The sequence below is a fragment of the Lynx canadensis genome, chromosome D4 (genome assembly GCF_007474595.2).
Source record: "Lynx canadensis isolate LIC74 chromosome D4, mLynCan4.pri.v2, whole genome shotgun sequence".
NCBI lineage: Eukaryota > Metazoa > Chordata > Mammalia > Carnivora > Felidae > Lynx > Lynx canadensis.
The window spans coordinates 24,998,250-25,004,993 of NC_044315.2; positions in this window are offsets into that span (position 1 = coordinate 24,998,250).

Here is a 6,744-nt window from a genome sequence, read left to right on the forward strand (position 1 = left end):
AAAATCATCAAGCTGTAGTGTTGCGACCGGCGCAACAAACACCGAGATCAGGGTCCTGAGGGTAGGGGAATGTAAGAAAAAAAAAAGAAAAGAGAAGCCAGTTTGGGAATAGGAGGGTCCCCTGGGCTGATGGCCCAAGTGACGGCTTTATTGTTGCTGTACACAATCTTTTATAAGACTCTTATGGATCAGGTCATTCTAAGAACAGGTTTCACATGATCGTTGCCAGCCAAACCATTTAGTTCTGTGTACCTTGTGAACTTTCTAAACGGGTCACAACAAGACCTTGTTGATAGATTGCTAGCAAAACACAGTTCCCATGTTTGTTTCTATTTGACCCAGGGTAGAAAAGGGGGGTAACATTACTGCCAACACCCACAGACCACAGGCTTCAGGAATTAACTTTCTCAACCTTGACAAGGCTTTCGTATGCCTTTGCAAATGGGGGAATGGGAGGGAGAACCACCGGGTTGGCTGAGTCAACAGGGAGCTGTTGCTCCACCCAGTCTCAGCCTGGCACCGGGGTCTGGCCTCTCACACTGTAGGTTCTGGAAGTGCCACAAACCTCAAGCAAGATACATTCAGAGAAAGTCATAATTATGTAAATATTACCATTTTTAAGAACTAGGGAAAAAAGTCTAGAGCAGTGGAAGAAATGAGGCATGTTCCAAAGGAGCAAATACATGATAACAGACTGTAAAACCAGTGGCAATCAGAAGACAATGGAATGGCATCTTCAAAGTGATGGAGTTAAAATAACTGCAAATGTAGATTTCTATACCAAGCAAAAATGTTAATAATAAGAGTGTGAAAGGTAAAATTAATATTCCTACTCTCCGCGCTGAGCATGGAGCCCACTTGAGATTCTCTCTCTCTCTCTCTCTCTCTCTCTCTCTCTCTCTCTCTGTCTCCCTCCCCCCGTCTCCTGCTTGCATGCATGCTCTTTTTCTCTAAAATTAAAAAAATAACATACATCACACAAAAAGTGAGAAATTTTTCCTAACCACAAAAATGATGTCATTAAGTAGAAGGAAAATGATGCCAGATAGAAGATTGGAGATGAAAAAAGGAATGAGGAATAACAGGGTAAATATGGGGGTTTAAGTTAATAGTGATTTTAAAACAGGGGCACCTGGGTGGCTCAGGTGTTGATCCATGCAGAGCATGGAGCTTAAAATTCGTTTTCCCTCTGCCCCTCCCCAACTTTCATGCATTCTCTTTTTCTCTTAAAAAAAAAAATATATATATATATATATATATATATATGTGTATATATATATATATATATAGTGATATTAAACCTAAAGTAGTATCTTTAGCATTAAAAAGAAAATAGGACTAAAGTACATGAAAATAATGTTATGTAAATTGAGAGGAGGATAAATGGAAAAGTTTTAAAGTCATGTCTGAGGAAAGGTTTAAGCCATCATTTTATATTAGACTTGAATATTCAGAATTGCATGTTGTAATATTTAGGGTAACCACATTAAAAGATTTGTAAAGGTATATTACTATATACTAGTGGGATAAAATAGAACAACGGGAAAAAAAAGTACTCAACCTAAAAAGAAAGCAAGACTGAAAACCCGGGAAAAGTGACAAGGAAAACAATTGTTAAGGTGGTATGTTTAAATCCCAATATATCAGAAATTGCAGTAAGTGTAAATGGAGTAAAATCCTCCAGTTACAGACACTTTCAGATAATGATACAACCCAGTTATATACAAAAGAGACCCAAAATGTCTACAGAAAGGTGAAAAGTGAAAGGATGTAGACATATAAACACTAAATGGAAGCTGCTGTGGCTATATTAATATCATAATTTCAGGCAAAAAACTCATAGTAGAGAAAGAGTTGATCATGCGAGGACTAATTCGCCAGAATGGTTTAGCAAGTTTAAATTTATAGAATTCAATAGCTTCTAAATTTATCACAAGAAATAAGAGAAATCCACAGTCATAGATTACACAGTCATAGAAAAAAGGTTGGCATGGTTATAGAAAATACAGGAGCCCTAACCACCATGTGTAGGCTACTGTATTTGACAAATGTATAATACATGTTTTTTTCATGTACCTGTGGGACATTTACAAAAGTTGACCACCTGCTTAGCAGAAGGGAAGTCTAAAGAATCAAAAAATTATCAATCTTAGTACATTCTCTGACCATAAATAAAATAAGGAGGAGACACCTGGCTGACTCAGTCAGTGAAACATGCAACTCCTGATCTCAGGGTCGTGAGCCTAATGTGGTCATAAGGATTACTTAAAAAAGGAAAATGAGCTAGGGGAAAAAAAGGCTAGAAAATACCATATTTAGAAACTACAAAACATACTCCAAAATCATCTTGAGTTAAGGAAAAAATCACAGAAGTTAGAAAAATTTTTACTATAAAAATAAAACATCAAAATTCATGATGTATAGATGAAGCTGTGCTTAGAGGGGAGTATTTATTACAAGGGAATAAAAGCTAAAAGTCAATGAATGGCTTCAAGTTATTAAAAACTAAAGCACAAAGAGGGAAGAAGGAGCTTAATTTATTGGAATAGAAAGTGAACATATTAGAATTAACAAAGTTGAGTCATGTTGAGAAGACATCCACAGCAAGACAAATGAAAAAAGTGTGAAGGAACAAATATCAGAAATGAAATGGAGGGGTGCTGGCTGACTCAGAAGAACATGCGACTCTTGATATTGGGGTTGTGTTGAGTATAGAGATTACTTAAATAAAACTTAAAAAAGAATGAAATGGAGACATCACTCACTGCTTCTGCATTCATTAAAAATCTTTCAAGAAGGTATGAATAAATGCATGTTGCTGCATTTAAAATTTTAGATGAAGTGGTCAAGTACCTGAAAAAAAACAGGTAAGAAAATCTAGGGGGTGCCTGGCTGGTTCAGTCAGAAGAGCATGTGACTTGATCTCAGGGTTGTGAGTTCAAATCCCACTCTGTGTATGGAGATTTCTTTCTTCCTTTTTTTAAAAAATTAAAAAAAAAAGTTTTATGTATTTATTTTGAGAGAGAACACGTGAGCAGGAGAGGGAGGGAGAGAATCCCAAGCAGGCTCTGCACCATCAGCACTGAGTCCAATGTGGGGCTCAAACTCACGAACCGTGAGATCATGACCTGCGCCAAAACCAGGAGTCGGACAGTTAACTGAGCCACCCAGGTGCCCCTGTGTGTAGACATTTCTAAAAAAATAAAAATCTGAATAGCTCTGTATTTGTTAAAATAGTTGAATCTATTTGATGAACAGAACTAATAGTCTTAACAAATGATGTTGAGACAACTGCATAGCCTTATGCCAGGGAATGAAGTTGAATCTCTCCCTCACACTATCCCAAAATTAACTCAAAATGCATCAGATACCTAAATTTAAATGCTATAACTATAAAACTCTTTGGTAGAAAACATAGTTGTCTCTGTGACCTTGCATGAGGCAGTCATTTCTTACATATGTGAAGCACAAGCAACCAAATGAAAAATAGATAAATTGGACTTCATCAAAATTAAGAACACTGTGCTTTAAAAGACACTCAAGAAACTCAAAAGACAACTCCTAGAATGTGAGAATGAAAGAATGGAGCAATGGGAGCAAATCACATATTTGTAAGAGACTAATATCTAGAATATATGAACAATTCTGCAACTCAACAGTAAAAAGACAACTCGGTAAAAATGGGCAAAGTATATGAATAGATATCTTTCCAAAGAAGATAATAAATTGCCAATAAATACGTGAGATGATGCTCAACATCATTAGTCATTAGGGAGATCTAAATGAAACCACAATGAGACACTATTTCATACCTACTAGGATAGCTATAATTGAAAAGACAGGCAACGGCAGTTGTTGGCAAGGATGTGGGGAAACTGGAACCCTCCTATGTTGCTGATGGGCTATAAAATGGTACAGTCACTTTGTAAAACAGTCTGGCAGTTCTTCAGAAAGTTAAACATAGTTGCCATATGACAGCATTCTTCCGTTCTTACCCAAGAAAATTGAAAGCATATCCTCACACAAAAACTTGCATGTCAGTGTTCATAACAGCATTAGTAATAACCCCCAAATTGAAACAAGCCATATGTATATCAACTGATGAATGGATAAACAAAATGTATGTATGTATGATGGAATGGTATTCATCCATCCAACAACATGGATGAATCTTGAAAAACATTATTCTAAGTAGAAGCAATGTAAAAGACTTCGTGGAGTATGGTCCCACTTATATGAAATAACTCATAATAGTTCACTCCAGCAGGAGGGAGGATGATTGGTGAGTGACTGCTAATGGATGTGGAGTTTCTTTTTGGGATGATTTAACTGCTCTGGACTTAGTGGTGATGATTGCACAATTTAATGAATACACTAAGTGCCACTCAATTTTATACTTTAAAAGGGTGAGTTTTATGGTATGTAAATATATATCTAAATAAAAAAGTAATCAAATCTGTTACTTAAAATCTTCCCACCAATTCCAGGCCTTGATGGCATCCCCACTGAATTCTTTCAAATATTATATCTAGTCTACATAAATTCTAGGGATTAGACAATGAGAGAACATTTCCGAACTCTTTTTACCAAGCTGACATAACTTTGAACATACATAGGAGATTAAAAGAAAGAATTACAGACAACTCTTTCATGAATATAATTCCAAAATACAAGTTCAACCTAAGTACAATATTAGCAAATTAAATATTAAAATATGAAAAAGAGAATACATGACAAAGTGGGTTTCTTTTTTTTCAGGAATGCAGAGATTATTTAACCAATGTACTTCACATTGAAAAAAAACTATAAGGTCATTTCAATAGGTGCAGAAAAAGCATTTGATATTCATATTAAAAACTCACCAAACTAGGAAGAGGGAACCTTCTTTTTTTAATGTTTGTTTATTTTGAGAGTTAGCATGAGTGGGGGAGGGGCAGAGGGCGAGACAGGGAGAGAGAATCCCAAGCAGGCTCCACCTGTCTGCCCAGAGCCCAACCTGGGGCTTGATCTTAAGAACAGTGAGATCATGACCTGAGCTGAAATTGAGTAAGACACTTAACCAACTGAGACACCCAGGTGTCCCAAGAGGGAACTTTCTTATTTTGATAAAAAATATTGAGGCACCTGGGTGGCTCAGTTGCTTAAACTTCTGACTCTTGATTTTGGCTCAAGTCATGATCTTATGGTTTGTGACACGAAGCCCTGCCTCAGGCTCCGTGCTGACAAGTGGAGCCTGCTTGGGATTCTCTCCCTCTCTCTCTCTGCCCCTCTCCTGCTCACGTGCACATGCTTGCTCTCTCAAAATAAATAAACATAAAAAAAGATCTCTGTAAAATCTACAGCAGACATCATACTTGAGATTGGGAATAAGATCAGGATGTCTGTTATTCAACATTGTTCTGAAGGTCCTAGTCATAGTAATAAGGCAAGAAAAAGCAAAAACAAAAAACGTGTCGGAGAGGAAGAAATAAGCCTCATTATTTGTAATTGACAGAGTGTGTATGTAGAAAATCCAGAATCTATAAACTATTAGAAGTAGTAAGTGTACTTGGCAAGGTTCCTATTACATATAGAGCAATATTAAAAAAATGTTTTAAAAAAGTTCTATTTTCATATGCCAACATAAAAAAGAAACGAGAAATTGTTATTTATAGCAGCATAAAAAATCTGAATCTTTGGAATAGATATAGGGAGAGCTATGCAAGACTTGTCCACTAAAAACTACAAAATACTGAAAAACGCTAAAGAAGATCAAAGCAAATTCAGTTATTAACTGAATACTCAATTGGAGTACTTAATATTTTAAAGATATCCACTCTCTTCAAATTGATCTATGGATTCAATGCAATATCATCCTCAGCAGGATTATTTTAGTGTGCATCAAGCTGATTCTAAAATTTATATGGGAATGCAAATTCAAGTCATATTACCTCCAAATAGTTGAGCAACACTTCCCATAAACAGTTATAATAAATGAATATAATCAGAGTAGCACCATCAAATTCAGGAAATATTATGTTACTACCATCTAACTCTTAGACTTCATTCCAGTTTTTCCAGATGTTTCAATAATTTTTTTTTTATAGCAAATGGATCCATCCCTACTTAAGCCCAGAGACAAGCCCTGGCTAGCACCTTGATTGCAGTCTTGCCACCCCAAGTATGGAACCCCCTAATCTGCGCCTGACTCTTCACCCGCAGAAATTGTGGCATAATAAATGTGTGTTGTTTTAAGCTACTAAGTTTGGGTTAATTTGTTACACGATAGAAAATTAATACTCATCCCTTTCCAATTGCTTTCAGTTGGGTTATTTCTTTTTAAGTGTATGTATGTATGTATGTATCTCCTACACCCAACATCTGGTTCAAACTCATAACCCTGAGATCAAGAGTTGCGTGCCCTTCCAACGGAGCCAGCTGGGCACTCTGATTTTAGTTGGGTTGTTACCTCCTGTCTTGATCCCTCTAGCCCTAGGGGTTAGCAGCTTCCTGCTTTCTTTGCTCATCTCTGCATTGTCTCATGATTCCCTCAGGCTTGTCAGTATTTTCAACTCCTTTGTAACTAGTTCTCCATATTAATTAGATTAATACATGTGGTTAAGAATTGCTATTCTCAGGGTGCCTGGTTAGCTCAGTCAGTTAAGCATCCGACTTCGGCTCAGGTCATGATCTCGCGGTCCGTGAGTTCGAGCCCCGCGTCGGGCTCTGTGCTGACCGCTCAGAGCCTGGACCCTGTTTCAGATT